This window comes from Triticum urartu, chromosome 2A, assembly GCF_056163025.1.
Source record: "Triticum urartu cultivar PI428250 chromosome 2A, HENAU_Tu73, whole genome shotgun sequence".
Taxonomy (NCBI): Eukaryota; Viridiplantae; Streptophyta; class Magnoliopsida; order Poales; family Poaceae; genus Triticum; species Triticum urartu.
Window position 1 is genome coordinate 714,138,657 of NC_141874.1, and position 7,748 is coordinate 714,146,404.

The following is a 7,748-nucleotide window of genomic DNA, read 5'->3' on the forward strand; positions in this document are numbered from 1 at the left end:
TACGGACCTGAATGTGGCAGATCCGTTGACTAAACCTCTCCCTAGAGCAAAACATGATCAACACCAAAATTCCATTGGTGTTCGATTCATCACAATGTAACTAGACTATTGTCTCTAGTGCAAGTGGGAGACTGTTGGAAATATGCCCTAGAGGCAATAATAAAAGCATTATTATTATATTTCTTTGTTCATGATAATTGTCTTTATTCATGCTATAATTGTATTATCCGGAAATCGTAATACATGTGTGAATAATAGACACCAACATGTCCCTAGTAAGCCTCTAGTTGACTAGCTCGTTGATCAACAAATAGTCATCTCCCTCTCCCTCCCGTAACACCTCTCCCGCTCGTTGGTGCTTGGCGAAGCCCTACCAAGACCCTGCTGCATCCACCACCACGCTGTCGTGCTGCTGGATCTTCACCAAGAAGGAGGAGACGTCTTCCCGACCGTACGTGTGTTGAACGCGGAGGTGCTGTCCGTTCGGCACTTGGTCATCGGTGATTTGGATCACGGCGAGTACGACTCCATCATCCCCGTTCACTTGAACGCTTCCGCTCGCGATCTACAAGGGTATGTAGATGCACTCCTATTCCCCTCGTTGCTAGAATACTCCATAGATTGATCTTGGTGATGTGGAGAAATTTTTTAATTTCTGCTACGATCCCCAACACTATTTACCTGTAAAACTAATATACAAAAAAACAAAAAAACAATGAGAAAGATTGCAGTCATCACTATTTTTTGCTTATGTCCTATTTAAGCTGCATCATTACCTTTTAATTTTTTATTCGTACTGTTCTCCGGCACCAAACAGTCTCCACTCAGATCTTTCCTTTCTGGAAGTGGACTGTGCAGATTCTGGGCCTTGTCCCAGGCTTCCCTGCGCATTCTGTGTGCCTGGCTTGTCTGGTGTTGGATTCTGGCGTACATGCAAGACTTTGGTAAATGCTACATGTTGTCAGTGGGGTGGTTGGAGTTGCTGGCGTCTGACGTCTTCCTCCTAGGCTTGGAGTGCATTCTCCTGAGCCGTTTGATGTCCTCGATGGTGTTGTTGGTGTTGTCGGCCATTTCATTGACCCTTCCCTCTTCCCATTATGCAATTTCCTCTTCTCCTCTTCAATCCTCATCCTCTCCTGGACTTCTGGGTTTCCCGCGCAGTTTGTTTTCCTGTGACCCTTTTCTCGACAACATCGCACTTGGATGTGGCTTTGTTGCCTTTTCCTTTCTTCTCAGAACCAGCTTTGATTCGATCTCCTTTTTTCATGCCCTTTGAGCCACTCAGGGGGGGGGGGTTCTTGAGAGTTTCAGCAAGAATTCCTGCGTCTGGTTCCTCAGCAAGTGCCGCCATGACTTTTATTTTCATATCTAGCGTACACTCACACAGCACACTGTATGCTTTCTCTTTTCTGCAAGAATTTGAACAGATATCTGACAACTCAGCGTAAGTGAGGCCGAATCTTATAGTTCCATCGTCTTGTGTGGTCATGCTATTATCTTGACTTGTAGACAACACTTTCAAGCTCTGTGATAGATTCCTAGTCCATCTGGGTATGATGAAGGATTTTGGAAGATGATTGACCATGCCTGTTTGGTCCATCACCTTAAGCACATGGCAGCACTGAATGCTATCCCTACTCATTTTCTTGCAGCTACAACCGTATATTTCCTTTTAGCTCATCCACATCTACCCTAAACTCAAACCTGTCAAATTCCTCGCCTTGATATGGTTTCCACTCTTTTCTTCCAGTCTCAGTAATCCTTTTTAAAAAATACTGCCTCCCCTTTGCCAGGTCAGAGCACTTGTAGTATGTCTGGTTCCGTAGCTCCAGCTGGAATTTCCTGAAAATTTCATTCGTGTATACTTCACTTGCTTGTCTTTCAATCACAAAACCTGTCTCTAGTGATGGTGTCTTCTCGACTGTTCGGTGTCTTTTCTTGTCAAGCGTCGCAAGGCAATTTTGTTGAATCATGTGATATGCACCAACAAACCTTGTTATAGTGTCCCTATGGTCGACGTAATTCTTCCACATCGAATTTGTGCTCTCACTGCGAGCGGTTGTTGATGAAAAAGGATAGAAGCAGTCCTTGAAGTAGGCCGGCACCCAGAAATTTCGGAGTTCCCATAGCGTGTTCAGGTGTTTGTTGCCTTTCGCCTTGTGCACAAAAATTGCTGCTTTCCAGGAACGCTCAAACTCGTCTTGATCTAGTGAGTTTTTGATGATTTGAAATAAATCATCAGACATTCCTGGGTGCTGCGCAAACACTGATGCGTTATTTTCCTTCATGTTCTTCCTAATATGCCACCAGCAGAACCTGTGCCTCGTTCTTGGAAGAGATTTCTTTATTGTGGTCTTCATCGCCTGGTCCTGGTCTGTTATTATGTATTTCGGCTCTTTTCCTCCCATTGCCTCGATAAACATGCTTAGGAGCCACTTGAATGACCCTATTTTCTCATCCTTCAAAAGGCCTACTCTGAACAGGACGGTCGACCCATGGTTGTTGACACCTATAATTGATGCAAATGGCAAGCCATATATATTCGTAGAGAATGTCGTCTCAAAAGACACGAAATCTCCATATAGATCATAATTCATCTTGCACAAGGAGTCTGTCCAGAACAGGCTCCTCACTGTATTGTTCTCTATCTCTTCCACATGGTGGAATCCCGCCCTCTGCCTCTGCATATCGGCAAACAGTTTCATGGTGTCCTCGATATCAGTATTGCACTCTCTAGCCCTGTCCCTGCATGCAATGTTGCTTATGTCAATCGTGTCGAACATAATTTCTCGCCTCGATTTCCCCATGGCAGTAAAAATCTGCATAACCTTCCTTGGTTCTAACCTTGCCTTCTGCAGCACTTGTATAAAGAATTTATCCTGAGGTGTCATCTTCTTATAGCATCTCATGAACTTTAGCATCCAATCATATGGGTGAGGTTGGTGGTTGTGCTCTAGGAGTACGTTCTTCAGATGCCATTTCCTCCTATCTGTATCCCTCTTGGTTGTTATTTGGACTGGGCAGCCTGTCCGGAACAAGCAGTTGCTCCTTCTCTCCTTAACAAGTCTCTCAGTTGTTTTATTCTGCCCTTCCTTGGTGCACTGGAACACCTGCTTGTCAAGCTGCCCATCATATGTCGATCTTCTGCTCGTTGATCGCTTGGCAGCAAAGCCAACCCTTCTCGCATATCTGCAGAAAAAGTAGAAGGCATCATCCAATGATCCGAATGCCATACCACCCTCTGGTTTGAGCGCTTCGGTGACCTCCTGAATTGTTGGGTATATGCCTTCTTTGAACATGTTGTCCATTTCTTTCTCTACAATCGCCGGCGGCGCCATGATGATGTTGTCTACCGTGTCTTCGTTCGTCTGGTCGCATTCACTTCTGACGACATTAGTTTCATCGCCAGCCACAGGTCCACTTACAACGGAGCTGTTGCTGCTCTATTGTTTGTCACATGTAGCAGCGTCGTTTCTGCATACCAAGGTCAAATCCATAAATGATTCTGCGTCTCCACTGTCGCATTGTGGAATGCTGCTACCTGTTTCTCTGGCACTCGTGCATCCAAGGGACTGTGCTGCTTCTAGCATGCAATCTGTGATGCCGCTGTGTACTACTTGCTGCTGTGAACGTTCTGTTCCCTTCATGATGGATGGAGGACTATGATATTTCTTTGCCTCATCTGTTATCCCCTCCGCCATGTCCTGAACACATGGCACGAAACAAAATTAGATGTCCAGAGCCTGTTGAAGCATATGCATTTTTTTATTCTCTAAACGAAAGATTTATATGAGTCATCAGGGCTCATCTGGTATACCAAAACCACACCCATGCCTCTACTCCAAGTATAAGTGGTATACCAGAGGCACTTTTCAAATTATACCCAGCAGCACAGATGTGACCATGCTACACATACATCTGGACCACAGGAACAGTTGTGCTTCTGTTTGCACCATACAACCGGAGAGGCACAACAATAGTGCTTCTAGTAGCATCCTATACATGAGAACAACTGCACATATAGCCGTACCAGACGGACAACCGTCCTCCTATTTTCCACTTTACACTGTTCTTCCAAAAAACTGTTTGTGTGTTGAATTGAAAAAGCATAGTTCCGACGTCACCTTTGTTTTCCCATGCCTCTCTTGTCCAGCCAATCTTGGCGACATCCTCTATGAATTGGTGATTTCGTTGACAATTCTGAATGCCATCGGAGATCCTTTGGAAGGACCCCTCATGTTGAATGCCACAGGTGATCCTTTCAAAGGCCCTTGCCTTATGTTTTCAGTGAACCGTGGACTACCGTGATACTTGCTTCCTTGCTCGTACGCCTGTGTGTGCAAGAAACTATAATTTAAATATACCCAGCGAAAACAAAGAAAAAATTGCTCACAAAAAATACATTGCTTTAAATGTTGTTGCACATTCGTATTTTCTGTCACCTGTATTGCTTTCTGGTGCTGCTCTACGATAAAGTTTATTACTCCTATGTTTGATTTTGTTGTTGCGCTCTTCTTGTTTGTGCAAACCGTACTGAATTCTTGAACATCAATGATTTTGTTGCCAATGATCCTTCTACTTGCATCAAAGGAAATTCTGTTACCCTGTACCTCTTCATTATGACCGCCTTCAAACGTTGAGCCATCACAGCACCCACTCTGCGCCTTTGTGGACATCTGTGTCTTGAAACCACAAAATAATTAGATGCACGTGCGAGTATTACGAAGAATTAGCACGTAAAACTTCCACGCACATTCAAAACCAGGGTTTGAAGTTTTCATCGTTACCTGCACTGTCTGCTTAGTGGAGTTTCTGCTACTTAGAATGCTCCTCTTCGCGGGTGTCTGTTGCACACCATGCTCCTGGTTGGGACGTTTACCAAGAACTTGTATCTCACTCTTGACTCCAATTATTCCAGCCCGCATGGCATGTTCCTGTTGGACGACATCTGCATCCTTGATCTTCTTCTCATTTTGTAGTAATTTTTTTTCTTCCACCTCTCGATACTCAACTGCAGAGTAGATGAACATGATAAACAGATATTACACCATTCATCCAGGAGATATTAATCATTAGTGTTGAACATCTCCTGTTGTCCTGATGAGGTGACGCAGTCCTGAACATCTCCTGGAAAAAGAGACATAATAAAAATAAAGGTTATACTTGCAGCATTAGTGTTGTAACCTTTTCCAAGTCGAAGTCCCCCACCGCGCGACCGCCCGGCTCCGTCCCCCGCCGCGCCACCGCCGCCCGGCTCCGTCCCCCGTATCGCCACCGCCGCGCGGCTCCATCCCCCGTTGCGCCGCCGCCGCCCGGCTCCATCCCCCATTGCGCCATAGACGCCCGGCTCCATCCCCCATCGCGCCGCCGTCGCCCGTATCCCTCCCCCCAGCACGCCGCCTCTGCCTGTCTCCCTCCCCCAGCGCGCGGCTGCCGTCCGTCTCCCATTTCCTAGCGCTCAGCACGGTCAGGCCGCAACCTCCACCTCGAGCGCCGACCCGCTCCTCCCCGTGCGCCGGCCAGCTTCCCCTCATTTTCCGCTGCCATGCCCCCAACCACCTCCTTCCCTCTCCACCACGCACCGGCGACGAGCCCGTCCCCCAGCGTCGCCAACCTCCCCCGCTGCAGTACGAGCTGCATCAGCAGGGAAGGCTGCTGCTTCAGCAGTAGCAGCACACCGCTGCTGACGCTACAAGGGGAGGCGGATGTGGGGTGAGGCACTGCGACGGTCGCATTCCGGGGAAGGCTGTCAAAGCTTAAGAAAGGTGAGGTGGCGCTCGATCGATTTGTTCTCTGGGAATGCAGGTTTAGTAGATGAGTTGATCTTCCTGTTGAAGTTTATTTCAAAGTTATGTGTGTAGTTCTCGTATGCTGATGCTGCTAGCTTTTGTGCCTCATTTAGGTGTGGCTCTTGTTATATGAGGTAGCACATTGTGGCCTATACATCCAGGGCCGGTCCTGAGATTTCAGGGGCCCGGGGCAAAATTATAACCGGGGGCCCTTTATACATTCAAAATTGTGATCATTATGTGCATGTTTAGATAATTTTTTAACACGAATTGTTCTTATTTTTTTTATCATGGAGTGCAAAACCAGCTGGTCCACCTAGTTTGAGGATCTAATTATATATATTATAGTTTGGCAAACAAAAAGTAATTTGAACTGCTCGTGGCTAACAGGTAGAATAACTTTATAATTTGCAACACTAAAAGTTAATTTTGCCACCTAATCATATTGAATCAACCATGAATCCTCCAATTAATTTCAGCTTGGCTATCATTATTATTCCATGGATTGTAGACATCCTCTCCCCTTGTCTTTCATCGATCGCCAACACAACCAGATTAATTAGTCAAGAAAGATTGCCCTAAAAAATTAGTCAGAAGGACAACTACGTCCTACTCTTGTCCGCTAATTCACTAGATCTAATAATTCTGCTACTAACTAGTCACATATCAATCTAGCTAGCTCCGTTCGATGCAGGATGATGCTAACCTGATATGTGTAGTTTAAAACTGCCTGCCAGGGCCGGTGTTGTTGTTACTCTTGTCCATGGAGATGAACATGAATTACTCGATCCGCCATTGGAGGAGAAATCATCGGGGGAGGCTGTGTCGGCGGCGGGGTCGCCCTCGGGCTTGCGGGACTAGAGGAGTCGTGCGTGATATGTCGCTAGGGCGATCACTCACGTCTTCATGCGCGGACCTATGTGAGGGAAACAGAAGTTCCACCAATTTAGCAAATCACCGATTTACTTGCCCATGGGCCTGATACAGAGAGCACACGTACGTGGGGGCCCCTCTATTTCGGGGGCCCGGGGCGGCCGCCCCCCTGCCTCCCATCAGGGCTGGGCCTGTATACATCATACAACACTGACATCATGCAATACATTGTGGCCTATACATCATACAATGCTGACAAAATTTATTTGTGGGTTCATCGATTGTTTGATTGTTTCTACCTTGTTCTCTTCGTTCCAACACCCTACGCTTCAGCAGAAAATAGTGAGCCTAGGAGTGGAGTCGCTGGATCGAGGACCTCTAGCTCGATAGTCCAACTACATGCTCCACCATTGGTTGCTCAAGGAGCTACGTGCAAGCCACCCCGAGCTCCGCCCCTGGATCCAGGTCAACTTTATCCCTATCATCTAGGTAAGCTAGCCAGCGACTAAGAGTCAGAGTCATTCGTCCCCTGTGTGTGTCTGTGACAGAGAATGAGGCATGCTAACATTATCATGTAGTAGCAGCTGGGGGATGCTTAGTTCAGTTCAAAAATATTATCATGCGATCATGGATGAGAGTGAGAGTCATCACACATCCAATTTCATTTGTTCAGTTCAAATACAAAAAATTATTTTAGTTCAATTCTTGATGTCGTCTTCCTGGTTACTTCAAACGTATTCCTTTCTTTAATAGTTCTTGCACTTTCCTCCATTTTCATGTGACACTTGTTAGATTGCTCTAAATATTTGATGTATTTCATGCAACACTTATTTGATTGCTCAAGAGAAGTATTATTTATTAGTGAATTTTCTTTTAGTGTGGAAGTTCAATATGTATTTATATCAATAGTCCATAATGAACTGCAGAAACAGTAAAATCTGTGTGTTAAAACATAATATATCAGTTCAATTTATTATTTATGTTCAGTACAAATCTTATTCAAGTTCTGTAGTTCAAAACTCGGTAATGCAGTTCTATGTAGAAAATGCTTTTGCTCTGGTGCACTATTATATTTGCAGAAAAAAA

General features: G+C 45.5%; 1 pseudogene; it reads right to left on the reverse strand.

Annotated features, from left to right (window-relative positions):
* Positions 1 to 824: 824 nt before the first annotated feature.
* LOC147987047 (uncharacterized) lies at positions 825 to 5,329 on the reverse strand (annotated as a pseudogene).
* Positions 5,330 to 7,748: the final 2,419 nt, after the last annotated feature.